Genomic DNA, 21518 nt, shown 5'->3' on the forward strand with positions numbered 1-21518 from the left:
TCCAGGAATCCCTGGCAGGTTTGTACAAGCAAATATCTACAAGTCTAATGAAGATCACAGGTAATTCAATATTAGTGAAAGCTACCATATGCTTTGGATTTCCATTCCTGTGGGAGACACTGAAGACATTTATAAAGACTGCCTCTGATGAAGCGGATGCACTCAGGCATGTGGTGGGCATTCTTTAAAGCAGGCCAGAGCTAACCTTCGCAGACCTGCAGAGTCCAAGGCTACTGGCTACCCCAAATCAGAGAGCTATAAATGTAAAGAATAATCTGTTTTTTATTTTTAAGTAAAATGCAATTGAATGCTAACCAATGACAGAGGGTGAAATGTTATCACCAATACCAGTATTCCCAATTTTCAATACACACCAATTGAATCACTCCCTGAGGGACAAATTGATTTGACATTTTTGCTTCAGTTCATTGAAGGGTGAAAAATGCATCAAATAAATTATTAATTGCAATTTGTTTGCTCAGCCTCATTCACAACTAAACAGAAGCTGACTGATCCTACATCCACTTTCAACAAGCAGTGGCAACATGAACTTTTTTGGATAGCTCCAAAATCTTCAGCCAGTCCTCAAGTACCAGCCTTCCAAGTCCACACCACATACCGTACCTAGCTCACCAGCAGTCTTTCTAAACTCCTTGAGTGAAATCCTGGTCCCATTAAAGACAGTGGGAAAACTGATTTCAATAAGGCCATTGGGTGTGTCATAATATTTGCAGAGAGCAACAGTCACATGTAAATAATTTCCTCTACCATGTAAATAATCACTGTATGGGAAATGTCCATCTTACACATATGCAAATCCCTTTATTAAAGCTGCTTGGAAAGTGTTCTGTCCCTCCATGCCCCAGAAAATTTGATTTTTCATTGAAAAACTGACAACCCCCAAAGGAAGATGTTGTTTTTTTTGATGATCAACAACTGAAAACCCAAAATGTTAAGCAGAAAACTGCTGACTTTTTTTTGCAGGGGAAGGGCACTGGAAACCAAAACATTTTTATTCTGCCAAAATCTTTCACTTTTCTGTCATTTGGTTAGTGATAAGAAAAAAAAGTTCTTTCCACTACCTCCTCAAAGGAAAACAAGAGATTTCCATAAAGTTTTGATTTTAACTGAAAACCCAGTTTTCAGTCAAAAAAGGTTTCAATTAATAATTTTTGAACAGCCTTCTCCTTTATCCCCTACGAAGTCTAGGAATACATAGAAGAGCATAGTTTAAAAATACCAATGTTTATCTATTGTTTGGTTCTCAGCCTCAGTGTGAAGTTCTATCTCTTAGCTTATTAGACCTTCAAACCTCCCAACAGCTGTATATTGGTATTTTATGCCATTTGAGCATCATGATTCCACCAATACCATTTTCTGCACCATCTTCTATCTACCACATTTTGCAGTATGAGGAGGAAGTAATGATAAGCCCAGCTTGGTTATGTTCACTGGTGTATCAGCTACACATATGGCATTGTAAGCCGGTCGTGTCGGGGCTCGTCCCTCTCAGGCGCAGCGGGGAGCCAGGGCGCCTCCTAGCACGCTGCAGTCCGGGTAGGCTTAGCCCCTCCGCAGGTGTTGAGGGGGGGTACAGGGTCTGCAAGCAAGGTAGAGCCCCGGCCCTCTAGCCGGGGTCGGGGCTCTCAAAGTAAATAAGCCCCAGCCCTTGGCAGGGCGGGGCAGTAGCAGTTCAAGCTCAGGCCTCTAGCAGGGGCTGAGCAAACACAGTATCAGCCCAGGCCCTTTGGATCAGGACAGAGCCGTGGCAAAGTCAAAGGGGCCCAGCCCTTGGTTCGGGCGGGGCACCAAACACAAATCTAGTTAGTTCTGGCCCTCTGGATCAGGGCAGAGCAGTGGCAATAGGCGGGAAGAGGGGGAGTCTGCCACCCGGTTATGGGTGGCAGGGGGAACGCAGGCCCTCCCACTCCACTGCGTTCCAGCCCGGGGCCCTAGCAGCGGTCAAGACCCGCTGCGGTCAGTGGGGATCCTGGCCGCAACACACTGACATGGGTTCGGGCTCTTCAGGAGCCAAACCAGGGTCGGCTATCCCCGGGCCACTTCCAACCTCCCCCTCTCTGGATACCTGGTTCTTGCCGGCGTCATCTGGGGGGTCCCAGACCATGGGCTGCTCCGGGTACTGGTCGTGGGGAAGCTCAGGCCACTCCTCGGGGTATCGGGTACACGGCAGGTCAGGCCAATGTTCCTCCGGGTACCGGATCTGAGGCAAGTCCGGCCAGCGCTTCTCTGGGTAGTGGGCGCGGGGCAGGTCCGGCCAGCACTCCTCCGGGTAATGGGCATGGGGCAAGTCAGGCCAGCGCTCCTCTGGGTAGTGGGCGCGGGGCGGGCTGGGCCAGGCAGGAGCCCGAGCACCAGCGTCTGTCCTCTCCAGCAGCCTGCGCCGAACTGAGCGCTGGGGCCGGGCATTTATACTTCCTGTCCCACCCCTTGACTTCTGGGGGGCGGGGACAGGCAGTGCTGGCTCCGCCCACTGAGGCACCTGCTCTGGCTCGTCCCTCTCAGGCACGGCGGGGAGCCAGGGCGCCTTCTTACAGGCATATATCTGGTTTCAATTGCCACTTGGCTCAATAGATTGCCAAGCAACATACAACATGCTTGGCAATGTGCTCAAATATTTAATGAAGTCGAGAAACATTTATAATGTTTACAGTTATATTTATAATATATTTACAGTTGACAAATAACTTTTCAGTTCAGTAGTAAACTATCCCGCAAGTATATTTTCATTTTAGCATCTAATACCTGTATTCCTGCCAATGTACATTTCAGTGAACATAATTCATCCCAAGTACAGTACTTCATTATATTTCCTCAAAACACAAACAGTTTTTCCTATCCATGTCGCCCAAATTCACTCCTGTGCTGGCAGCTGCTTTAACTCTAAAGAAATAATCCAATGAAGTTCCTTGGCATCCCTACAGTGACTTGTTTGGAAGAGTCCCACAAGCACCTATCACGCAGTGACAATATTTGGCAATCGTTGCTTCATTTCGTCAAAGCATCTCTGTTTGACCACAGAGCACAATCTGATATGGGACATAAAAAGTTACTACTCTAGGCAGTTATTCACCCTTGCAGATCTCCCAAAGAAATCCTTGACTTAAATTTACTTCAAAGGATCTAAATAGATACTGCAGTTTTTTTCAATTCTCCTTGTCAGTTACATATAATTTGTGGAGCAGCATGATTTGCCTATCTTGTACTGACAATGTTCAGTTTGCTTGTGGGACTTTGAAGTGCTATGAAGCAGTCTTTGAACCATTTTTTCAAAAATGTTCATGATTACTGTTTGCAATAACTGAGATGCATCCATCGTACTGAAAATCTGAGGAAGAGGAATGTTTGCCTCTCCATATTTTTTCACGAGATTGTGATGTCTAAAAAAGAGGGGCATCTTTAACCTAAACTTGAATTTTGGAATCTTGTGATCCTATTATGAGAAAACTATCCTCTTATTGTCTAAAATATGCTATAGGGATCATAATTTACATACACATCATTTCTCTCCCCCTTTCTTGCAAAAGTACTGCAAAGATGTTTGAAACATTTATTTTCATTGTTGGAATTCTCTCTGGATTTCCAAAATGTTCAGTTTCAATCCTTTCTTTGCTACAGAAAGCTGCAGTCTGGATTTTGTTAAAAGTATATAAAGTAAACAATAGTATTATGATGAATTTCAGAGTGTGGGATTTTATATATTTTCAGAGAGAGAGAAAGAGGGTATGGAGGGACATAAATCACAAACATAACAGCCTCCAAAAGATTATATCGGAATATGTCTAGTATATGATGTGTTATATATGAGTGTGTGCGCACACAACCTTTCTTTAACACAACAACCTGAATAGGCTCTGAAGGAGCTCATATGAGCTATTGAGGCCTCTTTTACTTAAGTATTTTGTACAAAAAAGATAAGATGTCAAAATGGAAAGGACCAAGTTCTCTGCTGGTATAAATTAGCACACTTCTATTGATTTCAGAACATGATGTTTCATCCTATTATGAGAAAAACACTTATCCATTGCCGCCTTTATCTTTTAATTCCTCCAGTATTATATGTGATACAGATTTAAAGTTTTAGGCACTAAGTGTTTCTCTTTTTTATTAGTAATGGTGATTACTAACAAGATTGTTATAATCATTCTTTCCTTTGAAGATTCAATTCCTTGTATACTTGTATAGACAATACTAATATTTGTCTATGTGAACGTATAACTCAGAATTTTGTATTAACTGGCTTCATTATTTCACAGCTATTAACCCTTCCTCCCTTACTTTTAAACACATCTCTGTACTCTTCATAGAATGTAAATCCTAGCTTTTACTGAGCAACAATGTTATCCTCCGCCTTACTGTTTTAATATTTTTGTATGGGGGAAATAATGGAAATTATACAATACAAAGATATTTTTACATCTGCATGAACACTGATTTCTTTTGCCTTTAAAGGCAAAATTGATAGTGAGTACTCAGGTTGGATAGTTGCATGTTCAAAACCAGGCAACCCACATTTCTTATATATGCAGTTTAAGTGCTAACTTTGGAAAGTGTGGCCCTCAGTGTATTTTGCCACATAATCTATCACTATTATAGCTCTCAGAGGAGAAAAAAATCACCTTTTATAATCTCATCTCAGCCTAAACTATGGTGGAGCTACTGCTCCTCCATAATCCTCTAGTTGTGATTAAGATCTCTTTAGGCCAGACTCTCAACTGTGCGCAATTGAGTATAAGAACATAAAAACAACCATAATGGGTCAGAGCAACGGTCCATCTACCCTGGTATCCTGTCTTCTGACAGTGGCCAGTGCCAGATGCTTCAGAGGGAATGAACAGAACAGGAGACATTACCAAGCGATCCACCCTTTGTTATTCAGTCCCAGCTTCTGGAAGTCAGAGGTTTAGGGATCCCAGAGCATGGGGTTGCCTTCCTACCATTCTGTCTAATAGTCATACCCATCCTCCATTGTTTAATTCTTTTTTAAAACAGTTGTACTTGTGGCAACATCCCCTGGTGACAAGTTTCACAGGTTGACTGAAAATAAGGGCATGAAGGGGCCAGTTGTGGCTCCTTGATTCCAGAGTTGGCTCTACACTAGACCTGAAAGAGGTTAGTTGAGCTCTAGCACAGCTCAGGATTGTGACTAATGTCTTTGTGTGTGTTCTGGACAGCACTGAGATACAGAACTGTCATACTTTAAAAGTTTTCTTTCCTGTTTGATTTCTGTGGTATAAACAAATTGAACATATCATTTTGATTTAAATGCATGTAGACAATTCAGGGAACTCTGGTATTTGAAGAAATCTGACTCTACAGATAAATTCTATGGGCTTGATCATACATGCACTGAAGTCAATGGGAGTCTTTTCATCAACTTCAGTGGTCCTTGGATTATTTCCTCTCTCTCTGCTAGGCAGCTTTGCATTTTCTTAAAAACTAAGCTCAGCTACTACTGCATTTCCCATGCCATGAAGTTGCTGCAGGAATCCATTAGCATGATAAAATTCTATAGAAACAACCTCCTTTTAAAAAAAAATAATTTTCTCACATTAGTCACTGCCTCTGTATTTGGATTTTGACCATTTTTCTTTCAGAGCAGCCACAAATGGCCTTGTGATTTAGTAAAGAAAAAATATTTGAAAACATTAGAAAAATGGCAGAAAAGGAAAAGGTTATAGTGACATTTGCCCTGAAACATGGCACTTTCACAAAGTACAGGCCTGGACATGGGATATGTCAGATAAGCCTCTTCTCAAAATAGCTATTAACCCATATAAAAGAGCAGTGCTGCTTTTGTGTTTTCAGTTATATTAATACTGTCTGCATGTCAACAGCGCATCTTAGAGTACCTGGGTCACTCAGAACACACAAGGTCAAGGGTTTCAGTGACGGCAACAAATGACTTCCAGGAGAATGCTCAAAATCTGTAATGTTTAGAACTTTAGAGAGAGGTCAGGAAAGTTCATACAAGCACCAGTCTCCTGCTCAGACGACAGAGGCCTTCTCAGGGACAGTGAAGTCTTTCAACAGTCAGCCACTCTTCCCAGTGAGTGAATTGTCCAAGTTGTTCACAAATTTCAGCTGTAGAGAGAACCAAGTACAATAAATAGTATAGAATTCCAACCACTGGAGGGCAATGATCAGAGCAACTGGATCAAACCTCATGGTACGTCTACACTACGGGATTATTCCGATTTTACATAAACTGGTTTTATAAAACAGATTGTATAAAGGCCAGTGCACACGGCCACACTAAGCACATTAATTCGGCGGTGTGCGTCCATGGTCTGAGGCTAGCGTCGATTTCCGGAGCGTTGCACTGTGGGTAGTTATTCCGTAGCTATCCCATAGTTCCCCCAGTCTCCCCCACCCCTTAGAATTCTGGGTTGAGAGCCCAGTGGCTGATGGGGCAAAAATCATTGTCGCGGGTGGTTCTGGGTAAATGTTGTCAGTCATTCCTTCCTCCGGGAAAGCAACGGCAGACAATCATTTCGCGCCCTTTTTCCCTGGATTGCCCTGGCAGACGCCATAGCACGGCAACCATGGAGCCCATTCAGCATTTTTTTTTTTTTTTTTTACAGTCACCGTATGTGTACTGGATGCCGCTGACAGAGGCGATACTCCAGCGCTACACAGCAGCATTCATTTGCTTTTGCATGATAACAGACACAGTTATCAGTCGTTCTGTACCGTCTGCTGCCAGTGTAAATTGGCAATGAGATGACGGTTATCTGTTGTTCTGTACTGTCTGCTGCTATCATGGGTGCCCCTGGCTGAGGTCGGCTGGGGGCGCAAAGGCAAAAATGGGAATGACTCCCCGAGTCAATCCCTCCTTTATGGTTTCTAAAAATGGAGTCAGTCCTGCCTAGAATATGGGGCAAGTGTGCTAGAGAACCAGTGTATCAGAGAGCACAGCTGCTCCATGCCAGATCCCACAGAAAGGATGAGCTGCATGCCATTCACAGGGGGTGCCTCTGCAACAACCCCATCTGTTGCTTCCCTCCTCCCCCAACCTTCCTGGGTTACCGTGGCAGTGTCCCCTCCATTTGTGTCATGAAGTTATAAAGAATGCAGGAATAAGAAACAGTGACTTGTTAGTGAGATAAAATGAGGGGGAGGCAGCCTCCCACCGCTATGACAGTCCAGGCAGGACTTTAAGTGGTGCAGGGGAGAGGAGCCCAGCATGCCGCTGCTATGACAGTCCAGCCAGGACAGAATCTTTTCTTTACACAGGAAAGGGAGGGGGCTGATGGAGCTCAGCCCCCAGTTGCTATGATGAGGACTGTTACCAGCTGTTCTGTACCATCTACTGGGAATGACCGAGAATCATTTCTATTTTCACACAGGCGCCCCCGACCAGCCTCACCTGAAGCCAGCCAGGAGCACTCACGGGTTGATAACAAGGATGGCTACCAGTCCTACTGCACCATCTGCCACCGGGCAGGGGAGAGGAGTGGATACTGCTCTTCACTGCTGCAGCATCGCGTCTACCAGCAGCATTCAGTAGACATAGGGTGACATTGAAAGAAGTCAAGAACGCTTTCTTTCCCTTTTCTTTCACATGGGTGGGGGAGTAAATTGATGAGCTATTCCCTGAACCATGCCTGACAATGTGTTTGAACCTACAGGCACTGAGAGCTCAGCCAAGAATGCAAATACTTTTCGGAGACTGCTGTGGACTGTGAGATAGCTGGAGTCCTCAGTACCCGCTCCCTCCCTCCATGAGCGTCCATTTGAGTCTCTGGCTTCCCGTTACTCTTGTCACGCAGCACTGTGTAGCCTATAGATTTTTTTTTCAAATGCTTTGGCATTTCATCTTCTGTAATGGAGCTTTGATAGAACAGATTTGTTTCCCCGTGCAGCAATCAGATCCAGTATCTCCCGTACGGTCCATGCTGGAGCTCTTTTTGGATTTGGGACTGCATTGCCACCCGTGCTGATCAGAGCTCCATGCTGGGCAAACAGGAAATGAAAATCAAAATTTCGCGGGGCTTTTCCTGTTTACCTGGCCACTGCATCCGAGTTCAGATTGCTGTCCAGAGTGGTCACAGTGGTGCACTGTGGGATACCGCCCAGAGGCCAATACCATCGATTTGCGGCCACACTAACCCTAATCTGATATGTCCCTTTTTGACACTGTTTCGCGCCTGTGGTTTTGAGACTATATCAGTAAAAGAGGCTCTGCTTTGGTTACCTAAGTGGTTCTGTTGTGCTTTAATCATGAATGACATGATTCTACTAATATTGCCCTATAAAAAGATCTATTACGCCTTATCAATCTGATGGAATGTCTGCTGGGAAAGTGTCCCATTTTAGCTGATTTAAAGATCCTTAGTGATAAAGAGGATTAACGTTAAATAAAACCACCACTTCACTTTCACATTCTTTGCCTTCCTCCTACCCCACAGATACTAGTAATCAACATTGCCACCAAACTACCTCAACCCATATTTTCATGACCGATAATGTGATGCTATTACAGTGACCCTTATTACTTGTTATTCAACAGTAAGAAGTATGTTTTCAGTACCATGTCTGGAGGGTTATACACATATTCATTTGCGTGAAACTCATGGAGGCTGCATAGAGATTCTTCTGGTGCTACAATAAGTTGTAGTAGATAGGAGTAATGGACAACATGTGGCAAATGAAAGTTTAGGTTGACAATCATTAAAAATATCATAATTACAAGTTTGATAAGACTGAAAATGGAAGCCTTATTGCCTGAGATTTAAAAATCTGGGGGAAAGTTGCTAGAAAATATACTTATAGGAAACAATCCTGCATTTAAGGCCTGATTGAAGTTTTCCCATTCAAACTGCTTTTTGATGGAAAACTTGGTTTACACAAAATGCAACTTTTATAGAGTCTCTTTTCTGCAGAAAATGTCAGCTTTTTATCAAAACCTTTTGGATTTCAGCTGAATTTTTTGATGAACAGTCAATTTTGCAGAGAAAATTCCTATTTTCCAATCACTTTTAGCTTTTTCCTAATGCACAATCTGAATTTAGCACAGAAAAATTACATATTTGAAGTTTTGTTAAATGCTTGACAATTGCAGGGTCTTCCCAAAAATTTAAAGACATGTAAATTACTGAGAAACTTAACCTGGATGAAGCACTAACAAATATACTTCTGCATTGTCATAAGAATGAAGTAGCTTGGCTAATTTTTCATTATAATGATTGCATTTTTTAAATGTTAAATAATGGATTACAACGACCTCTGAAGGCAGAGAGGACCTAGCGTCTGACTATAACATAGTAGTATGGTACTACAGTTAAAGAGACAAAGGGACAAAGGCTGGGTTGTGTTAGGGCAGGTTGACACTGGCACAAAATTGCCCTAAGCTGGCACCCCCTGCCAATGGATGATTTTGCTAGCACAGAGAGATCCTCAAATGGTGTAGAGCCATCACAGTTATTACTATACCATCACCACCCCTTTCTGAAGATGGCATGGGATGGGATAGCCAGGGCAACATGGGACATCCATATGCCCCAATGTACCCTGGCAGCCATGAAAGACTACTGGAGCTGTTGGCAGCCAGCACAAGTTAGAACAGGTAGCTGGACCAGCATAGGATGGCTCCAGAATAAAAAGAGTCAAGGGTGACTTAAGCTCATCTTTGAACCCTCTTCCATAGCTCCACTGCAAGCTCTTTAACCACAGCTGAGGATCTGGCCCTTACTGTTTTTATTGAAAGCTTTAATTGTGCAGGAAATGGTGTATTATGCCTCTGCACAATCACAAGGAAATGTTTCCTACTCACCACTTGCAAGTGGGTGAGTAGGTTTTTCAAATCCTGTCTTATATTCATCTTCGAGGTTACTGTAATAGTCAGACATGAAGGGCAAAATCCCAGGCCCATTAATGTCAATATCAAAACTCCTATGGACTTCAGTGGGACCAGGATTTCACCCAAAGCGAATAGACTAAGTGATGCAGATAACATTCACTGAAAGAAAAAGCTGACAACTCGGTTCGGATAGGTGAGTAGAAAACATTTCCTCCTACATCTCAAAGTAACAGAGTGCTATTCAGTTTGTAAAGTAGTCAGATAAAAGAATGCAATGTAGCCATTTCCTTCCTAATTATGTTTTATTATTTATACACCCCTTATATCAATATTGTTTTAATCATTCTTTCAGAGCAGCCAAGGTCAGAATGTTCACAAGGGACTAGCAGTTTTGGGTGCCTCCTTTTTTTAATTGCCCAGCATAAGACATGTTAAAAGGGCCTGATGCTCACGGAGCAAACATTCAGTACTTTCTGAAAAATCAGACCTCTTTAAGAAATCTCAAATTTGGCAGCTAAAAACAGAGGCACTAATCAGAATTTTGAAAATCATGGCGTACCTAAAGATTCATTAGAATCTGGCTAAATAATGCCTGTCATGTAGACCAAACGACTACCATCAATTGGTGTGGTCAATGATGTCATCCTAACGGAATCTTTACTTGACCTTTACATAGCCCTCACTCAGACTGAATCCATTAGGATAACCCCAGTGATCATATCAACTGACTAATATTTATTTGACCAATTAATTTAAGTGTTGGTTCTTCTGAACTGGTCATTTTTTAAACAGAGAAGTTACGTGAATATTCATATAGTTTTGTTCTGACTTGAATATCAATGTTAGAAACACGGAAAGCCTTAAGAACCTCACTTTGATGGCCTGCAGGAATTTTTGTAGGTGTTATTCTTTGTGAAACATGAGTCTTTTAGGATGGTTATGGCCTTTTTGGTCTCATATAAATACTGCCTCCAGCTGAGGCACAGGAAATCCAAATTGCTTTTCAATTTAAACCACAGGAAACCCTGATTCCTTACTTATCTCAAGCAAAGTTAATAGAGAACAGCTGCATAGCCTCTGTTAAAATGTTATATTGAATGTTTCTCTACTAGTGGTTTCCTTTGGAGCGCTGGGTTAAAACAAAATCATTCTTCTACTTTTTTTTCCATGTTAATACTGCATTTGAATAGGTTTCTATGAATTACTAATTCTCATAAATTAGCTGCCACTATTGGCAGTAGTATTATTACTGATAAAGACAGGCAAAAAAAATCAAACTTGGCTCATAAGCTGTTTATACTAGAGCTGTGTAGAAGGGGCACAATTGCCTTCCAAGTAACTCCTTGCATCCGAGTTGGGGGTGTGCTGTGGCCTGTCTCAGTTTCCCCCTCAATGAAGTCACTTGAGCAGCCTGGTCAAGGAGAAGCCAAAACATTCTACTTTATAGCAGTACACCTCCCTTTACTAAAGTCTTCTAAAAGGAAGACTTGTACAGTGATTTAAAGGCTCGTACCTCAGAGACCAGATACAACTTAAATCACAAAATAAAGTCTCTGGGTTCTAGCAGCAGCTACTTCTAGTCTATGACCTCAGGCTTCTCTGACGTCTGGAAAAATCAGCAGTCTCTCCCCTGTTTGTTCAGAGTCTCTCCCAAGTCTCCCTCCCCAGAGAGCTTTTGCCTAACTAGGTTTCCCTTGGAGTTCCCTCCTCTGGAGCTTCCTTTCTCCTCAGGAGCTTTTCCAACTGACTTCATCTAAGCCTTGTATTGGGTCCAGGTGCTCCTTACTTACCTGCCTTCTAGCTACTTAGGCAGTTCACTATCCCCAGCTGGACTTGGGTTGGCTCATTTCCTTCAGCAAAGCCTATCACGTATAGGCTGGCCAGCCCTGTGACTATGTGATTAAAACATGACATTTCGGTCTCACAGGAAACTCAATATTTTAGCATTGACTTTTGTCCAGAAAATTTCAACCAGCTCGAATTTCTACCACAAACTAACTGTACTAACCACAGTCATGGCCTTATGGATGTCCCTCATCAAAGCACTGAGACAATACTTGAGCAGCTTTTGAAAACCTCATCAATTACATACTTTTTGCATGTGCAGTATAATGTGGTAGAGTTTGCCCACAATAGCAGCAGCAAGAGAGACTGGGCAAAACATCCTGTTTTTCAAATGAACACCTTCGGCTCCCTATGCCTTCACAAAAATTGCTGTTGATTGTCAGGGAAGAGATGGCATGTGTCCTGCAAATAGGAAGAGGAATTGTGTAAGGTGGTCCCAGGGGATATAATTCAAATCAATGCATCAAGCAAAGGAAAAATTAGGAAAGACATCAGGAAAAACTGTTACTGATGACCCCCTTTTAGATCTGTGGGGTACAATGCTCTGGTGTTGGTGCTAAAAAAATTGCCCAGGAACTTGGAATAAAACAGTCTTGATGTATACTGATCATTCCAACAATGAATTTAAAATAGAGTTTAAATGTTTACTTCTTGTTTTATATACAAGTCTGCAGTACTCAGTAAACATCCTCTGAGATATGCAAAAATCCACATACTGGTTGAATGTGCCCAGAGAGCTTTTTAATTTGAAGCCGTATTGCTAGTTCAGAAATAGAGACCCAATTATTTGCAGGTGAAAAAAAATATAGAGCTGGAAATCTGGTTCTACAAGCATATGCTACATACTGAAAATGTATTGGGTTTGCTTCTACTCTCAACTACACCAGCTTTATACCACTAACTCCACTCAGTAAGTCCCAGCTCGAGTAGATGAACCTGCACTAGCTTTGATCAAGCTAGTGTGCTAAAAATAAAAGTTTAACAGTGGCAGTACAAGCAATGGGAAGGGCTGGTCACCCCGAGTACGTACCTGTCTGAGACTCAAGGTACATATTGCGGCAGCTAGCCCCTCCCACTGCTTGCACTGCCACAGCTACACTTCTGTTTTTAGGGAGTTGGCTTGATCAGAACTAGTACTGGTGTGTTGCCTGGAGTTGGACACAAACCCTATAGCTCGAAGCTTAGCTATACCCACTGACATCTGATTTACAGAAATGTACAGGAGAGGAAAATAAGGCCCCTTTTACATTTTCATAAAGACAAAGTTAGCACCATTATGTCAAAGGTCACATCTGTTTTCAGTGCGACACAGAAAGCTACTGTTTTCATCTGGTTTAATTTTGTATAAACTTACTACATTCATATCCACCATCCTGCATCAATAGTACACAACCATTAACATACATTTACCCTCATGTTGGGAGTTAGTCTATGAATTAAGGATTTATTAGCTATTTGCCACTGAAAGTCTTTGTGGTGTGCAGTGACTAAGCTTCTCAGGAGATCATCATCTCCAGCTCTGAAGAATGTGGAAAAGTTTTTCAATTAAAAAAAATCCCTGCTTTCTAAAAGGTTTAGGGACCAGTTTCTGAATTTATTTAAACCAGCTGAAATAAGTCCCTGGAAGCCAAAGGCATTCTGCCGTCTGTCACACTGGCGTAAAATCAGAGAACTCCAAAGGCTTAACCGGAGTGTCTGCATTTACATCAAATTGCCTAACCTGGCCTGAAGTGTTTGAGAAGTTATTGCAGTCAGTTATTTTCCTGCAGACATACAAGTTTAATCCTTCTTCATGGACTGTGTTCCTCTTTTTTGAATGATTGTGAAAATGAAGATATCTAAAAAAATTGTTGCATCATTACAAGTAGAAGGCTGCTCTCTATTTTCTAGTCCCTTCAGCAGGGTCTAGACTAAATAAAAATAAAATAGGAAGTGATGTGTTTCTGCAGAGCTAATTCCTCCTGCATCATGTATCAGTACATGCTCAGGTCTTATAAAACCCTGCTTGCTGTTTTTAATAGGCTACCAGCTCTTTTCCCTAGGGGTCACATGAATGCCTTTTTACTTGACGAACATACAGAGCATCCCATGGCAATGATGGATGGAAATGGCTCAGATATTACAATGTTATCTTTTATGATGCTCCAACACTGTCTCTTTCTAAAATGTATTGTCACTAATATTCTCCAGCAGCATCCTTGTCTGCTAAATACGCCTTATGCATTAAGCTACAAAGTAATTTTGCACTTAAGATAAGAATAAGTAAAAGCTGTTAAGATAACTTATATGTCTTCATTGCCTTCCTGCCAATAGGTCTAAATAAGCAGGCAAAATAGACTTTGTTAGGTTAATGCCATGATCTGGGGTTGTAGAGAAATACAACAGCATTGAGGAGAACAGCAGTGGCACAGGAGAACTGGAGTAATCATTCTCATTAAATATTTATCTTCAGAGAGCAAAAGCAGTGGCCTAATATCTTTCCATTAAAAATGAAGCTTATATGGCTTTACAAAGAATGTGGAAGAGGAATGAGAAAGAGATGGACTGTGCTGAGAAAACAATTGTCTTGGATGGCAGAGGGCAGGATTGTTCAGAAGGAGGAAGCGTTAGCATCAGGGAATTCATTACATACGAGGAGGATAGGAGCCCAGCATTGTAACATAAGATAAAACAGAGGGTAACCTGCTTTGGGGGCTGCTTTTCCCTATGGTTAATGCTTGCATTTGCCCTGTTTTTACATGTTTTGATGTGCAGGTCTTATAGGAAATACATATGTATTTAGGACCCACGGGTTCTAGTGTTTTTGGTGCCTGTTTTTTAAACAGACATAACTTCCAGTGGTAAGCACAGTAAATACTAGGCAACTTTACTCTTCTTTCCAAACTGCACAAAATCTCTCATGGAATTGCTTCAAATTATCTTAAATGCAGGATTTTTTCTCTGAGATTTCAACTTTTCCAGGAACAAATCACCAGCCACCTAATTTTCTCTGTTTAATGTCAGATTCTCCTAGTCAACGCAAGTGGGGGCATTTATAGAAATGGTCATGAGGAACTCCAGACACTGCACACTAGAGTTGGGGGGAGGGGGAGGGAGCAGATTTTTCATTTTGTTGGAAAGAAAACAAAAATTAAAATTTCACAGGAAAAGTGGTTCCTTTCCATCTAGGGGTTTGATAAAATAAATGGACAATGTTCACAACTGCATGAGAGCTCTCTTACTCCTAATACCACCATTCTCTCCGCCTTTCCTTTTTTGGTAATGTTTGGTTGGTTCTAGACATGAAAAACTATCTGACAGCAGAGTGCCTTGATGTTTGCAAGCATGGAAAATTCCATTCTCCCCATTAGTTTATTTACTGAAGTTTATTGGTAACTAAACTTTAGATTTTAATGGCTGCAGTTAGTTATTTTTAACATTTCAACAAAAAAAGCTTTGCTGCTCAGAAGCCATTGAATATATTGGTTAAAGAGCAGGAGAGTTTGAAACAGTGAAATCAAATGCTTCAATTGTAAAACAGTCAAACATTGATGACTATGGTTTCTTAAAAGCAGTTCAAGGGGTGACTTGCCTCTGATGTCATAATTACTCTCCACTTAGAGACTGATTTCTGCTTCTTAAACTCAAAAATGATCTGTGTTTTATATTTAAAAGTCTTGCCAGACTTGAAATTTTCATCTGTAATTTCTGGTAAATAAGAGTTGTCAAACTTCCACTTACCAAGAGTGTTTTGGTAAAGTCTGTATTATAATATTTCTGTTGAAGGCAGGAAAGAAAGGCTTAGCCTTTGTACAAAAATTGAATTCTAAGAAGGAAGCTTTATAATTAGCTGATACTGTGGTTTAGACATAACACAGCTAGGCTTCAGTATTAACCTCTTGACTAGCTTTAAATCATAATTTAATAGACTTTGGTAAAATTCTTTAGTTGGCCTTTATAAGCAAATGAACAGCCACCTGCTTAGAAACCTCTTTAGAATGTAAGTATTAATTGTTTTTAGTACTAATTGAATTCTTAAATAATTTGATTCAATTACCATCCAATGTTTAGACTAACTTGTTGATTTGCTTGTTGCAAAATTATTTTTATTTTAGTTTATTATTATTAATACTAACTCAACTTTGGGGATACCTTTTCTTGATTGATGTGTTTAATAAAATTTAGAAAAGGTTATGGATTCACATTTCTTTCAGTCAGCAATGTGGGTTCAGAATCTTTGAGGACCTGGGTGGGAAGCAGCTGGTCAACATGATCAGCTTCTCCTAATCAGCCTCTCTGGTAAATCACTTACCATCTTCTGTCCTTTGCCTTTGGCACATACTAGTCCTGTGGGCTGCCATCTTTTGGTCCAATTTTGGTTGTTGGGTTTCGTGTGTGGATGCTGGGTGGTGTTGGTGACCAATAATATACGTCAGACTAGATGATCTGGTGGTTGCTTCTGGCTTTAAGCTCTATGATAATCTCTTTGTGCCTCAGTTCCTTGAGTTAGGTGGAGATAATAGAGTACATTTTCTCCTACCCTTTGTCTGTCTTGACTATTTAAATTGTAAGAAGCAGAGACTGCTCCTTAATATGTTTGCACAGTGTTTGGAGGAAGGTTCTGTAATTCAAATAATAAGGGGGTAACTAGAGGGATTTCTTCTTAATTTAGGGTATGTCTACACTATCCACCAGATTGGCAGGTAGTGATCGATCTATCGGGGATCGATTTATTGTGTGTAGTGTAGACACAATAAATCGATCCCTGATCACTCTCCTGTCGACTGCTGAACTCCAGCTCGGTGAGAGGCGGAAGCAAAGTCGACGGGGGAGCTGCGGCGTGCTGTGAGGACGCGAAGTAAATAATTTTAATTCCATCTAAGATACTTCAACTTCAGCTATGCTATTCTCATAGCTGAAGTTGCGTATCTTAGATCGATACCCCCCCACAGTGTAGACCAGGCTTTAGACACCAGCTGTGGGTCTTATTTTTATACCCCCTCCTCCTACTGTTTTGGACATGCACAAACTTGACCCCTAACTGTACCTTTGGTTTATGAACACTTGCACACAAGTGTTAGTGCCCAGATCCTCAAAGGTATTTAGGCACCTAACTCCCATTGATTATAATAGGCGCTAGAGGACTTAGGCCTAAGTTCATAAATGGGCATACATGGAAGCACAAAAGTGCACATTCATGAGGGGAGACCCCAAATTACATTCAGAACAAGAGTTAATACTGCATGGCACAAAATTCTGATGGACCACTGCGGAAGGTGGGCCACAGTGTTTCTGAATCACTACTTTGAGGCTCTGTGTAGATGGAAATCAGTGTTTCTCCTCAAATCTGGAACTGCGTTTTGAGGACTTGGATCCCATTTTAATTACATTTTTAGCACTTACTGTTTTCAACTTTTCCAATTCAGTTTCCTACAGCAGAACAAGCACATGCTGTGGTTATCATCCCCTTTAGCCTATCCACGCACATTAATTTGGGAAGAAAGTGTCATGATTTGGCAAACAAGCTGTTTATTATGCGTCTTTATTTTTCTTCTGAAATGTTACAATGGTATCGCTAAATTGCAGAAACTCCATGAATTTTTAATCACTCTTAATAGCTGATAAAGCAGTTTGACTTTTACATAATCCTAAAACCAGTTCAGTATAATAGAACTACTGATTAATTCTCATCTGCCTAACTAGGGAGTTGGATTTTCATAGTGAGAGTACAAGATGTCTATTGTCTGAATACAGCAAAATGCTCTAGAGGATCCACTAGAGGATTATCAGGGACTCCCACATGTTTGGCTTGTGGTTCTAAAGCAGCTTCAAGTTGCTCAGCAATTATGTAGGTGCTGATACTGAATCATTTCAAGACTTTTGGCTAAATACAAACTTGATCACAATGTTTGCATTCCATGAGTACTTCAAACAGTTTAAAGAGTACTTGACCTGACATTTTCACCTTCTTAACAAGCTTTGTTCGGGCAGGCTGATCTAATGGTTAGAGGAAAGAACAGATACCAAGAGTCAATTTCTAATCCCAGCAGAGCCACCAATTTACTGTGTGACAAGGGGCAAATCACTTGACCGTCCATGCCTCTGTCAGCTAAATTGAAAATTAGATTATAAAAGAATAAGACCTGCTTCAAATTGAAATACTCCATTTAAAAAGAACTTTTCCTTATTCAATAAAAGACTCTTAAAAGATTAAGTTAGCATGGTGAACATTGCATAATTCTAAGAACAACCAATAAATGTTAAGATTTTATTTAAAGATTTTGCTGATATGAGATTCCCAAAATATAAGCTGAGTGGTGCATAGTCAGGACACATCACTGGCATAATAAAGCCAGGTCAACAAGAAGTCCACCCCATACAGTCCAACCAACACTTCTTGAAAGCCCAATAACTACAACTTACAAGGATTTAGTCTCATCTCATATTCTGATGGGAACTTTTCTTTGCATGGGTAATTGTACTGCAACTAACTGCACAGGCTTCTCTTGAGCTGGAGGGAGTTCCCATTCCTCTGACCTGGACTTGATCTCTCTGTTTTAGCATGACCCCTGCAGCTGAATAATAATGGGTGAGAGCCTCAAGAAACTAAGAACTTCCGCAGCTGGCCAATCAACAAAGGCTTATTCAGTTCAGTGATGGTTCAACAATATTCTGAACTTAAATATGCAAACAAACAGTTACAGTTCTGGGCTTGGCAAGCAAATTAAGTATTGGATATGTGACTATATATTCACCAGTGCCAGAGGTCTGCATACTAGTGGGAATGTAGGGAAAGGGGCTATTCCTGGGGTTTCAGTTTGGGCCCACTATTCAAATGTTAGCACAGTGAGTTGGAACACAAACACTGACCTACAACACAAACAATGCAATGGGTTGTTAGGCTTTTGAAAAACAGGAACTTTGTGGCTCTAATTGTTGTCTCCCCTCCACCCTTTCCTGGCTGTATGACTCCACCTCTTCCCTAGAGGAACTCTCACTCACTTGTGAGTCAAGAAGAGCTCCATGGCTCAAAAACCACAGCGTGAGGAAGAACCTGACATAAACACACAGTTGTGTATTGAACACATTTTTGTACTAAAGAAACAATTCCCTCATAATCTGGAGTCCCCAGCTTTATTTCATTTTCAGTGCCAAGGTTCTGATTAACCAGTACACACTTTGCAGGGTCATCAATCCTCGTAAATCTTAAATTAGCTACTTTCATTTATATCATTTGCAAATCACATCTTTAAGGTGAAATGCAAGGCTGTTTGTTCATACAGGTGTCCTGCAGGTATAACTGAAAAGGGATATTCTCTATTGTGTACTGCACATTTAAATTATGTAATCTCTGCCTACTGCAGAGGGTAGCTGTAGCTTAGAATTTTAGTTTAGATGCACATTACAGAGAAATTTACTATGCATGCACGCGCTCTCTCTCTCTCTCTCTCATATGCAGTTTATAATTGTGCTTTCTTTATTTCTTGTCCTTAATTTGAAACTAAAAATCACTTACACTGAAAAAATAAACATCTTCCTCATTGTCTATGGGAAAACAAACTAATATTCCAGAAATACCATTGGCCTATGATCAAGAAGACAACTTAAATAGAGTGGTGACAAGTAATGAGAGGTTAAAAGAATAAGCGACACAAATGAAATCCTCTTTTCTTCCTTTAAAGATATAAATCTTCCACCTCTCTTTTCTCCTATGCAACATCATGGAATACAGTTGGGGTCAGAGGTAGGGCTGGCAGTATTTAGCGCTTTCAAAGTAGCAGCACCATGGAGTAGATGATGGCCTCAAGTGAAAGTATAGATAGGAGATGAGATCAAAGTATAACAGTCTGAATTTTCAGTTCAGTTTGGGTCTTTGGAGGCAGAGGTTCCCTCAGTGCAGAATTCCACCACCTCCTCCCCCCCTCCCCCGACACACACACACGTCAGGGGGAGTACATGGTTCTCAAGCGGAGGAGAGGCAAGGTAGAGGAAGCAGAGCTAGCCCACAACATATGGATTTATAGAGAAACAGAGCTAGCAAGTGGGAAGAAACAAGGAAGGGTTGGACTTTACAATATAAATGGGGGAGGGGAGAGTGGGAGAAAGTGGAGAAGTGAAAATGCTTGCAGGGGTTGAGGGAGAGATCTGAGCAGAGGAAGCTGCACATGGAGTCTTGCATTGTACATCAAGAATGTACATACTTTTTCTGCTGTTAAAGAGGAGAGAGGCAGACCAGTTGAAAGTCTCTGGGGGAAGATAAAATGGGGAAAAACAGGGGCGATATGGTAGGGGGTCTACTATAGAACACCAGATGAGGATGAGGCATTTCTAAAACAAACAACAGAAATATCCAAAACACAAGAACTGATACTATCGGGGGAATTTAAATACCCAGGCATCTGTTAGAAAAGTGTAACAGTGAAACACAAAATCTCCAGTAAGTTCTTGGAATGTATTGGGGACAACTTCTTGAAACAGAAGGTGGAGGAAGAAATTGGGTGGGGAGGCCATTTTAGACTTGAGTCTTACTAATAGGCAGGAATTTGTTATGAATATGAAGGTTGAAAGCTTAAATTCTAAAGCTGAAGACCACAATTTTAAGGAAAAGAAGGTGTGAGAACAGCAGAATAAGAACATTGAACTTCAAAAAAGCAGACTTTAACAAACAGCGAACTGGTAGATATGATCCCATGGTAAGAAAATCTAAAGGGAATAAAAATGTCAGGAGAGCTGGCAATTTCTTAGAGACAACATTTAAGGCACAACAGCAAACTGTCCCGATGCAAAGGAAAGACAGGAAGAACAGGAAAAGGTCAATATGGCTCCATCAGGAGTTCTTTAGTGACCTAAAAATCAAAAAGAAATCCTACAAAAAGTAGAAATATGGGCAAGTTGCTGAAGATGAATACAAAAGAATAGTACAAACATGTAGGGATAGAATTCGAAAGGCTAAGGCAAAAGATGAGCTACACCCAGCAAGAAATGTAAAAGGCAATAAGAAAACGTTCTATAAATTAGGACCAAGAGAAGGAGAAAGTAGAGTGTAGGCTCACTATTTAGTGGGGTAGGAAAGCTAATAACAGATGACATCTAGAAGGCTGAGATGTTTAATGCATATTTTGCTTCAGTTTTCACTAAAAAAGGTTAATTGTGACCAGATGCTTAACACAATTAATATTAGCAAGGGGGAAAGAACACAATCCAAAACAGGGAAAGACCAGGTTAATGAATATTTAGATAAGTTAGATGTACTCAAGTTGGCAGGGTTTGATTAAATTCATTGTACGGTGAACTAGCTGAAGCAATCTCTGAACTATTAGCAATTATCTTTGAGAACTCATGGAAGACCAGTGAAGGCCCAGAGGACTGGAGAAGGGCAGACATGGGACTGATCTTAAAAAGGGGAACAAAGAGGACCCAAGGAAGTATAGATCAGTCAGTCTAATTTAAACACTTAGACAAATTCTTACACAATCATCCTGTCTGAGATGCATTAACAGGTGTGTTGTAAATAAGACACGAGAAGTCATTCTTCCGCTTTACTCTGCGCTGGTTAGGCCTCAACTGGAGTATTGTGTCCAGTTCTGGGCACCGCATTTCAAGAAAGATGTGGAGAAACTGGAAAGGGTCCAGAGAAGAGCAACAAGAATGATTAAAGGTCTTGAGAACATGACCTATGAAGGAAGGCTGAAGGAATTGGGTTTGTTTAGTTTGGAAAAGAGAAGACTGAGAGGGGACATGATAGCAGTTTTCAGGTATCTAAAAGGGTGTCATCAGGAGGAGGGAGAAAACTTGTTCACCTTAGCCTCCAATGATAGAACAAGCAGCAATGGGCTTAAACTGCAGCAAGGGAGATTTAGGTTGGACATTAGGA

Source organism: Gopherus flavomarginatus, chromosome 3 (genome assembly GCF_025201925.1).
Source record: "Gopherus flavomarginatus isolate rGopFla2 chromosome 3, rGopFla2.mat.asm, whole genome shotgun sequence".
Lineage (NCBI taxonomy): Eukaryota > Metazoa > Chordata > Testudines > Testudinidae > Gopherus > Gopherus flavomarginatus.